General features: G+C 41.6%; 1 protein-coding gene and 1 long non-coding RNA gene across 3 annotated transcripts in view; one reads left to right on the top strand and one right to left on the bottom strand.

Annotated features, from left to right (window-relative positions):
- Positions 1 to 3,085: 3,085 nt before the first annotated feature.
- Positions 3,086 to 4,760, bottom strand: LOC144693801 (uncharacterized). Its single transcript, XR_013579599.1, has 2 exons — positions 4,669 to 4,760; positions 3,086 to 4,432 (listed from the first exon to the last, which is right to left on the bottom strand). It is a non-coding gene; the product is annotated as an uncharacterized LOC144693801 (long non-coding RNA).
- A 15-nt stretch (positions 4,761 to 4,775) lies between these two features.
- The window catches only part of LOC144693800 (guanine nucleotide-binding protein subunit beta-4), a 74,953-nt gene continuing 72,049 nt past the window's right edge, over positions 4,776 to 7,679 (top strand). The window contains exon 1 of one of the 2 annotated variants that reach the window (XM_078563849.1): positions 4,776 to 4,846. The gene's annotated coding sequence lies outside the window, so the exon portion shown is untranslated. Of the gene's footprint in view, positions 4,847 to 5,010; positions 5,294 to 7,679 lie in introns of those variants that run through there. The other variant, XM_078563848.1, reaches the window with a different exon arrangement.

Genomic DNA, 7,679 nt, shown 5'->3' with positions numbered 1-7,679 from the left:
GAATTACTATTTGCTTCAAAATCTATTTTAAGCAGGACTACTACCATATAAGTGCATGTTGTCACTGACACTTTATGAGATAGAGCTACATCAGATTAATAGAACGCTACATTATATTGTCGCCTTAGTTAAGGTCAAGTCTTCGAAGGTTTTGCTGAAACTGTTCAGTTTCCTGGTTAGACTGCATCTTCAATATTTCATGTAAATACTGCAACATTAATGGACCATTCAACTCTAAAGGGAATACAGACGAAAGAAACAACTACTGGTGTCAGAGGAAGAGCTCTAAAGGCAGGCACGAAAAGCTAGAGCTCTTGAGTCCCAAATACATGTCTCAGAGGGACCTTAAGAAGTTATATAAGAAACTTAATAAGATAAAGTAACCTGAAATAACAGATATGTCAGACTACCAGGACAGGTTGGTTGAGAGTTATGGGGGGCATTCTAAAGTAAATGTCAAGAAGTATTTCTTTACATTGAAGGCGATCAACACCTGGAAGTTGTTGTTAGTAAGGGTGTTTGGGTCAGGCCCCTAGGTACTGGATACCACTGTGACGAGGCGAAGGGACAGTTGGTGATTTGGTCCAATCTGAACCTGTCTTGTGGAATCAAATTTGTATTGTATTTAGCACAGTGTTGGATTAATGAATGAGCATCTACAGGATAGAAACTATGTTCTATAATCGAAAGCCCACATACACAAGTGAACAAATGTGCTCCATGAAGCACATACGTTCTGGCCAACATAACAACAGAATTGTGTACTTATGCTGCCTTGACTATAGAGACATAGATGCCTACAGCACAGAAAAAGGCCCTTTGGCCCTTTGAGTCTGTGCTGGTCAAACAAGTATCTAACTATTCTAATCCCATTTTCCAGCACTAGGCCCATAGCCTTGAATGCCATTGCATCACAAGTGCACATCTAAACACTTCTTAAATGTTATGAGGGTTTCTGCCTCTACTACCCTTTCAGGCAGTGACTTCCAGATTCCCACCATCCTCTGGGTGAAAAAATTCTTCCTCACATCCCCTCTAAACCTCCTGCCCCTTACCTTAAATCTGTGACCCCTGGTTATTGATCCCTCCACCAAGGGGAAAAGTTCCTTCCTGTCTAGCCTATCTATGCCCCTCATAATTTTATACACCTCATGTCCCCCCTCAATCTCCTCTGCTCCAGAGAAAATAACCCCAGTCTATCCAATCTCTCCTCATAACTAAAACTCTCCAGCCCAGGCAGCAGCCTGGTAAATCTCCTCTGCACTCTCTCCAGTGCAATCACATCCTTCCTATAATGTGGATTCCAAAACTGCACACAATACTCTAGCTGTGGCCTTACCAGTGTTTTATACAGTTCCAGCATAACCTCCCTGCTCTTATATTCTATGCCTCGGCTAATAAAAGCAAGTATCTCATATGCCTTCTTAACCACCTTACCTACCTGTCCCGCTACCTTAAGGGACCGGTAGACATGGACACCAAGCTCCCTCTGATCCTTGGTACTTCCCAGGGTCCTACTATTCATCATGTATTCCCATGCCTTGTTTGTCCTGTCCAAATGCATCACCTCACACTTATCCAGATTAAATTCCATTTACCACTGATCAGCCCATTTGACCAGCCCACTTATATTCTCCTCTAATCTAAGACTATCTTCCTCACTATTTACCACCCCACCAATTTTCGTGTCATCCACGAACTTACTGATCAACCCTCCTACATTCAAGTCTAAATAGTTTATATATACTACAAACAGCAAGGGACCCAACACCGATCCCTGTGGAACCCCACTGGACACAGGCATCCAGTCACAATAACAACCCTCAAACATTACCCTCTGCTTCCTGCCACTCAGCCAATTCTGGATTCAATTTGCCAAATTGCCTTGGATCAAATGGGCTCTTACTGTTGTTATCAGTCTCCCATGTGGGACCTTATCAAAAGCCTTTCTGAAGTCCAAGTAGACTACATCAAATGCATTGCCCTCATCTATACACCTGGTCACCTCTTCAAAAAATTCAATCAAATTAGTCAGACATGACCTTCCCTGAACAAAACCATGCTGACTGTCCTTGATTAATCCCTGCCTCTCCAAGTGTTGATTAATTCTGTCCCTTAGAATTGCTTCCAATAGTTGCCCCATCATTGAGGTTGGACTGACTGACCTGTAGTTCCCTGGTTTATCCCTTCCTCCCTTCTTGAATAACAGTACTACACTGGCTGTCCTCCAGTTCTCTGGCACCTCTCCTGTGACCAGAGAGGTATTGAAAATTATTGCCAGCGCCCCTGCTATCTCTTTCCTTGCCTCACTTAACAGCCTGGGATGCATTTCATCCGGGCCTGGAGATTTAGCTACTTTTAAGCCTGCCAGACCACTTAGAACCTCTTCCCTTTCTATGCTAATTTCTTTAATTATATCACAGTCCTTCTGCCTGATTTCCATGCCCACGTCGTCCCTCTCACTTGTGAACACCGACACAAATATTCATTTAGAACCCTACCTATGTCTTCCGGCTCCACACATGAATTACCACTATGGTCCTTAATGGGCCCTACTCTTTCCCTAGTTATCCTCTTACTCTTAATGTACTTGTAAAATAACTTTGGATTTTCCTTTATTTTACCTGCCAATGTTTTTTCATGCTCCCTTTGTGGTCTCCTAATTTCCTTTTTAAGTTCCTCCCCCGCCCCCCACCCCTACACATTCTATACTCCTCTGGGGCTTCCGTTGTTTTGAGTCCTCGGTATCTGCCATAAGCCTCCCTTTTTCTCTTTAACCAATCCTGTATATCTCTGGACATCCAGGGTTCCCCTGCTCTTCCCCTCATTTTCCTCCCCCTGTACAGCTGAGCCATTCACAGTGCCAAGAGCATGCACTCCCCAGAGGAACTGTCACTCTCACTATTTTCCAACACAGAAAAATGGTTCTCAAGCAAGATGCACCCTGGGGATTTCCTGACTACCTGCCTGGCACCTTTCTTCTGACTGATGGTCACCCATTCCCTCTCTGTCTGTACTTGCTGTGGGGTGACCACGTCTAAAAACGTGCTATCCACGAAACTCTATTAAATGTAGTGAACATGCATTGAAAAACAATTGTTTATTGAGGATTTCTGAGTGGTTGTACAACAGCAATCAAAATACTCAACTGAATGCCGTATTCCCCTTTCTAATTTGCTACAATATGATCTTCCCAGTTTGATTTTTAACTCAAACAAAATTGAAAGGTAGACTTGGAAAAATGATGCAACGCGAAAGACAACAGTTTGTCACAGGTTTGATTAATTTCAGGAACATCTTTTCAAAACAGGTTGAAAAAATAGGAATAACGTGTAAACTCCAGGCAGCAAATGACAATAATTGTCAAATTGTTTTATGAATTTAGGTCAAGGAGGGGAAGTACCCATTAAAAAGACGAAATCTCCGATAGAAAAAAATACTGAGAAATGCGATTCATAGAAATCTGAAACAAAAACAGAAAATGGTATATAGAAACATAGCAGGTTAGTTAGTATGTGACAAAGACTGGTTGTTTTAGGAGGGACCTTTTACCGAAATTCCAAATATAATGCAATCTGCAGTCCAACAATGTTTTCCGTGTCACCAAGGATTGATTATACCGGGAACGAAATAGCTTACTGCAAGCTGATGGAATTTGATAAACTTGACAATAGACACAGCTGCACGGAATCCCAACTGGCGTTTTGCTAATACAAAGGACACACTATTGGAAACATCGCATGTATCAATGTACTCACAAACTACGTATCCGCCGCCAAAGCATTTTATTTAATCTTAATAATTCGACAGGTATTGTTATGATAGAGAAATGGTATGCCGTTAGGCTGGAAATATACAGCAAGCCTGTCAGCATATTTGAGATCTGCCTGAAATATTAACCTTTCCCATCTTTTTAGATTCTGCCTGACTTGATGCTGTATATTTCCAACATTGCGTTTATTTAAGACCCCCAACCTTCGCACTTCTTTCACCTCTGCTGTTTGAATAATGTGTTAGCATTACAGTCCGACACACATGAACATGTTAAGGGCAAATTAAGGAAAATCATTCTTATAATGTAAGCGTGAATTGATGCACCGCGGATATACGTAGTGGTCCGGTGGCCTTGAACCCTCCAGCTGAATTCAGGGAGTTTTAGAGCAGTGCCTTGTGAAGGTTTGAAGCCTGGCTCCTCCACAATGATTGAAAAAAAAAATGTGAGGGATATATCAGTCTCTGAACGAGGACGGCAATAATTGTGGTGGGCTGTGTACCACGCACCAACTATATATTTGGCGCTGCTGTGGTGCCGCTGTCTCTGGGGTTAAAGTTGTCGGGTGCTGCAGGACCCGCCCACAGCTCGCACGTCAATGCCTCTCTCCCCATGGCAACCGCCAATCATCTGGAAGCTTCAATGTCCAAGGGAATCCATCTGTTTAGCCACAATAGCACTTTCAAGCAAAAAAAAAGTTAACGTCTAAAGTAAATATCGAATATTAGTCTCACCGGTTTAAAATACCAAGGAATTGGTTTCCTGTTTTAAATCTCAACTCCCTTCCATTTCCTGCTGATAGTCAAACCCTCCGCCTTTACCTGGGGATTGCATTCATAATCATCAGGAACCATGAAAAATACACAAATATGTTGTAATAAATTTTAAATACTTACATTACCATTCCTACTTTGACTTTTAACCGCTGTTTTTTTTTATATGAATCTGCCTGTCCCACCTTCAATCTGTTATTGAGTTGCTTTAGGGCCGGGACACTTCCTATCGGGGGGGGGGGGAGCACTGAGTATTGCGGAGTTTGGAAAGATTTGGAATAATTTGTGAACAAGAGTGAAGGTTTGTTCAATTTAAAAAGGAATTATTGTCGCTGAGTGCTGCATGGCTTTTTGGTTGGGGCTGTAATTGAGTGGTGTTTGTGTTGGGTGGGCTGGCCGCTCCCCCCCCCCCCCCCTCCCCGGCTATGGTAGGTCGCTGTTGCCTGGGTGCCGGGTTCTGGGTGTGGTCGGGGCGAGAGAGAGAGAGAGAGAGAGAGCGGCGGCCCTGAGACAGGGACTGAGTGAGTATCCGGCACCGAGAGAGGGCTATTACGGCTGGCTACTGGCACCGGGACTGTTGCTGCCGCCGCCGCCGCCACCACAACCACCTGAGACCTTCATCGTGCAACAGCCAAAGGCCGAGGCCATGCTCGGAGACTGAGGAGGAAATCGGGGAAAGAGCGACAGGAAATCCCGATACGACAAGGGCGAGTGTGGAGGGGCCGGAGCAGCGGCCGCCGCTTGTCAGGTCAGAATACTGCCCGGCCCCGTGCCCCCACCCCGGGCTGCTCCGCGGTCCTGTGTCATGGTCGTTCGGTGTTGGGAGGAAAGAATTCAGTAAAATGATTAAAAACCTCAACCATGTCTTTCCGGACTTTTCCAGTTATAATTAAAATAGCAATTGTGAAATTAGGATCATTTTGGGAAGAAAAACCGAGTAAATTGAGAACACGGTTGGACAGATAATTAGACAGTTTGGCCCTAGAATAAAATGAAAGTGAAATGCTGCTGATGCTGGAAATCTGAAATAAAAACAGAAAATGCTGGAAAAACCCAGCAGGTCTGGCAGCATCTGTGAAGACAGAAACAGAATTAACGTTTTGAGTCCGTGTGACTCTTCTTTAGAGATCTTGACTAGCATATCGGCCATGTAGTTTTAACCGGTATAGACTAACGCAAGATGTGTGCAATGGAGGTAAAACAACAGGATAGGAAATCGGTATTGCCTACTCTTCGAAGTAACTCAATTTTGTAATTTTCTTACCAATAACAATCCAAGTCTTTTTCCATATTTAGTTACATTTTAAAAAAAGTTTAAAGTTAAGTTTTATATATAGCTTTAATTTAATATAGGGCCTGCCTTTAGAGATAATTACTAGTTATGCTATTGTCTATCAGAAATACTTAGTATCTGTAATCTGCAATAAAAATAAGCAATATTGTAGTAGAAAGCTCTGGGTACCACATCAGTGGGGGTTCAGATGATTATTAACTGCTGTAGACAAAGATGTGTGTCCTTTAAATACTCCATATTTTTGTTATAATTCATAATACTCGAGTAGATGATGGGATAGTGTGATTTGACCTTATTGTGCCATTTTAATTGCAGTGCTACTTTTAAAAAAAATTGTGCTCTAGATAAATAACAGGCACTGTATGCCTATGCCCCACAGCCTAAAATGTATCAAAGGTAGTAATATATTTTGGGGTTGACATTTGTTTAACTGCAAGAACAAAGCTTAGGTTTATTACCTAATGCAGGTTGGATTTCCTTGATACATTACTGCCTCAAACATACCTAAATGTTTAGAATGTGTATAGAAAAACAGTAGGTTATGAATTTTGGACTTGAGCATCACTGCTGAAGTTTCAGATGCTTTTGCTAATGAGCTATGGCAAATTACAAATGGGACTTATTTTACTTGCTGAAGCAGAAGATGAATGTATGTATGTTTTATAATCAATTGCAGGGACCTCTTGTAATGCTCCGCACTGTCTCCAGATAAAAGCAGTTTGGCTCCTCAACTCCCTCTGGATACATTTATTATAAAGGATAGCATGCTTAAGCACATATCTGAATGCAAGATTGATAGTTAATTGTCTGGTCATCTGATTCTCTTGTGGTGCTGTCTTGTAATGTAACATTAGTGTGTTATATATTTCATTAATTTTGTATAAAAATGTATTTTAAAATAATTGAACAAGACTGTCAAAATTCACAGTGAGAAATATTGTAGAGACAATATTAAGATAATGATGTGAATAATTTGAAAATACATTTTCTACAAAAGATTCTGCTGTGTTTTTGTAGGGGCTCCAATCTAAGGCATCTTGTAATCATGTGGTATAACAGCTGGTATAGGAACAATCTCTGTGTGCTGAAAAGCATTTTTGTCGAGCTGGATTCAATACATTTCAAATATCTTGCAGTAATCTTTTTTGCAGTCCCCATGTAAAATGTTTAAAGACAAAATGAAATAATTTTACTTTAATCCACCTAGTATTAGATAAAGATCTGAAATAGAGGCTTTCCCAAAAGGTTCAGCTGCTAAAGCCAGTATATAATAGTGCTTCTGTGATTTGGGCAGTCTATTGTTCAATCCCTTCTGTGTATGTGTGTGTGTTAGCTCATCTCAGTTTAGGCAGGAGCTCAGCATCTACAATTGGATTTATAAATTGGGCTAGGGAGGGAAACCTGGTCAGAGCTTCTGCTCTTGCTGTCCTGTCACTTCAACGTGTGTGTGTGTTAGCTAATCTCAGTTCGGGCAGCAGCTCAGTATCTACAATTGGATTTATAAATTGGGCTAGGGAGGGAAACCTGTTTAGAGTCTCTGCTCTTGTTGCCCTGTCACTTTTACGTGTGTGTGTACTAGTTAAGGACTCCATTGGACTTGACTGTGCTGTTGTTGTCTAATGTCAAATGACTTGATAACGGTGTCTAGACTAGAGGATTGGCCCATTGGATGAGGCCTTGGCAGGGCTGCTGGTACCTATGAACAGCATAAACTAGGATAGAGGAAAGGGAGAATATATCTGAATTAGGATTGTATAGGTATTTTGTCATAGATGTAATTACAATGGTTATTTTCTTGTTAACTTATTTTTAAAAGTACAAGAATGGAAAACAATAGATT

Source organism: Cetorhinus maximus, chromosome 19 (genome assembly GCF_964194155.1).
Source record: "Cetorhinus maximus chromosome 19, sCetMax3.hap1.1, whole genome shotgun sequence".
NCBI classification, from domain to species: domain Eukaryota; kingdom Metazoa; phylum Chordata; class Chondrichthyes; order Lamniformes; family Cetorhinidae; genus Cetorhinus; species Cetorhinus maximus.
Note: the sequence above shows the minus strand (reverse complement) of the source record. Positions and strands in the feature narration are given on the sequence as shown.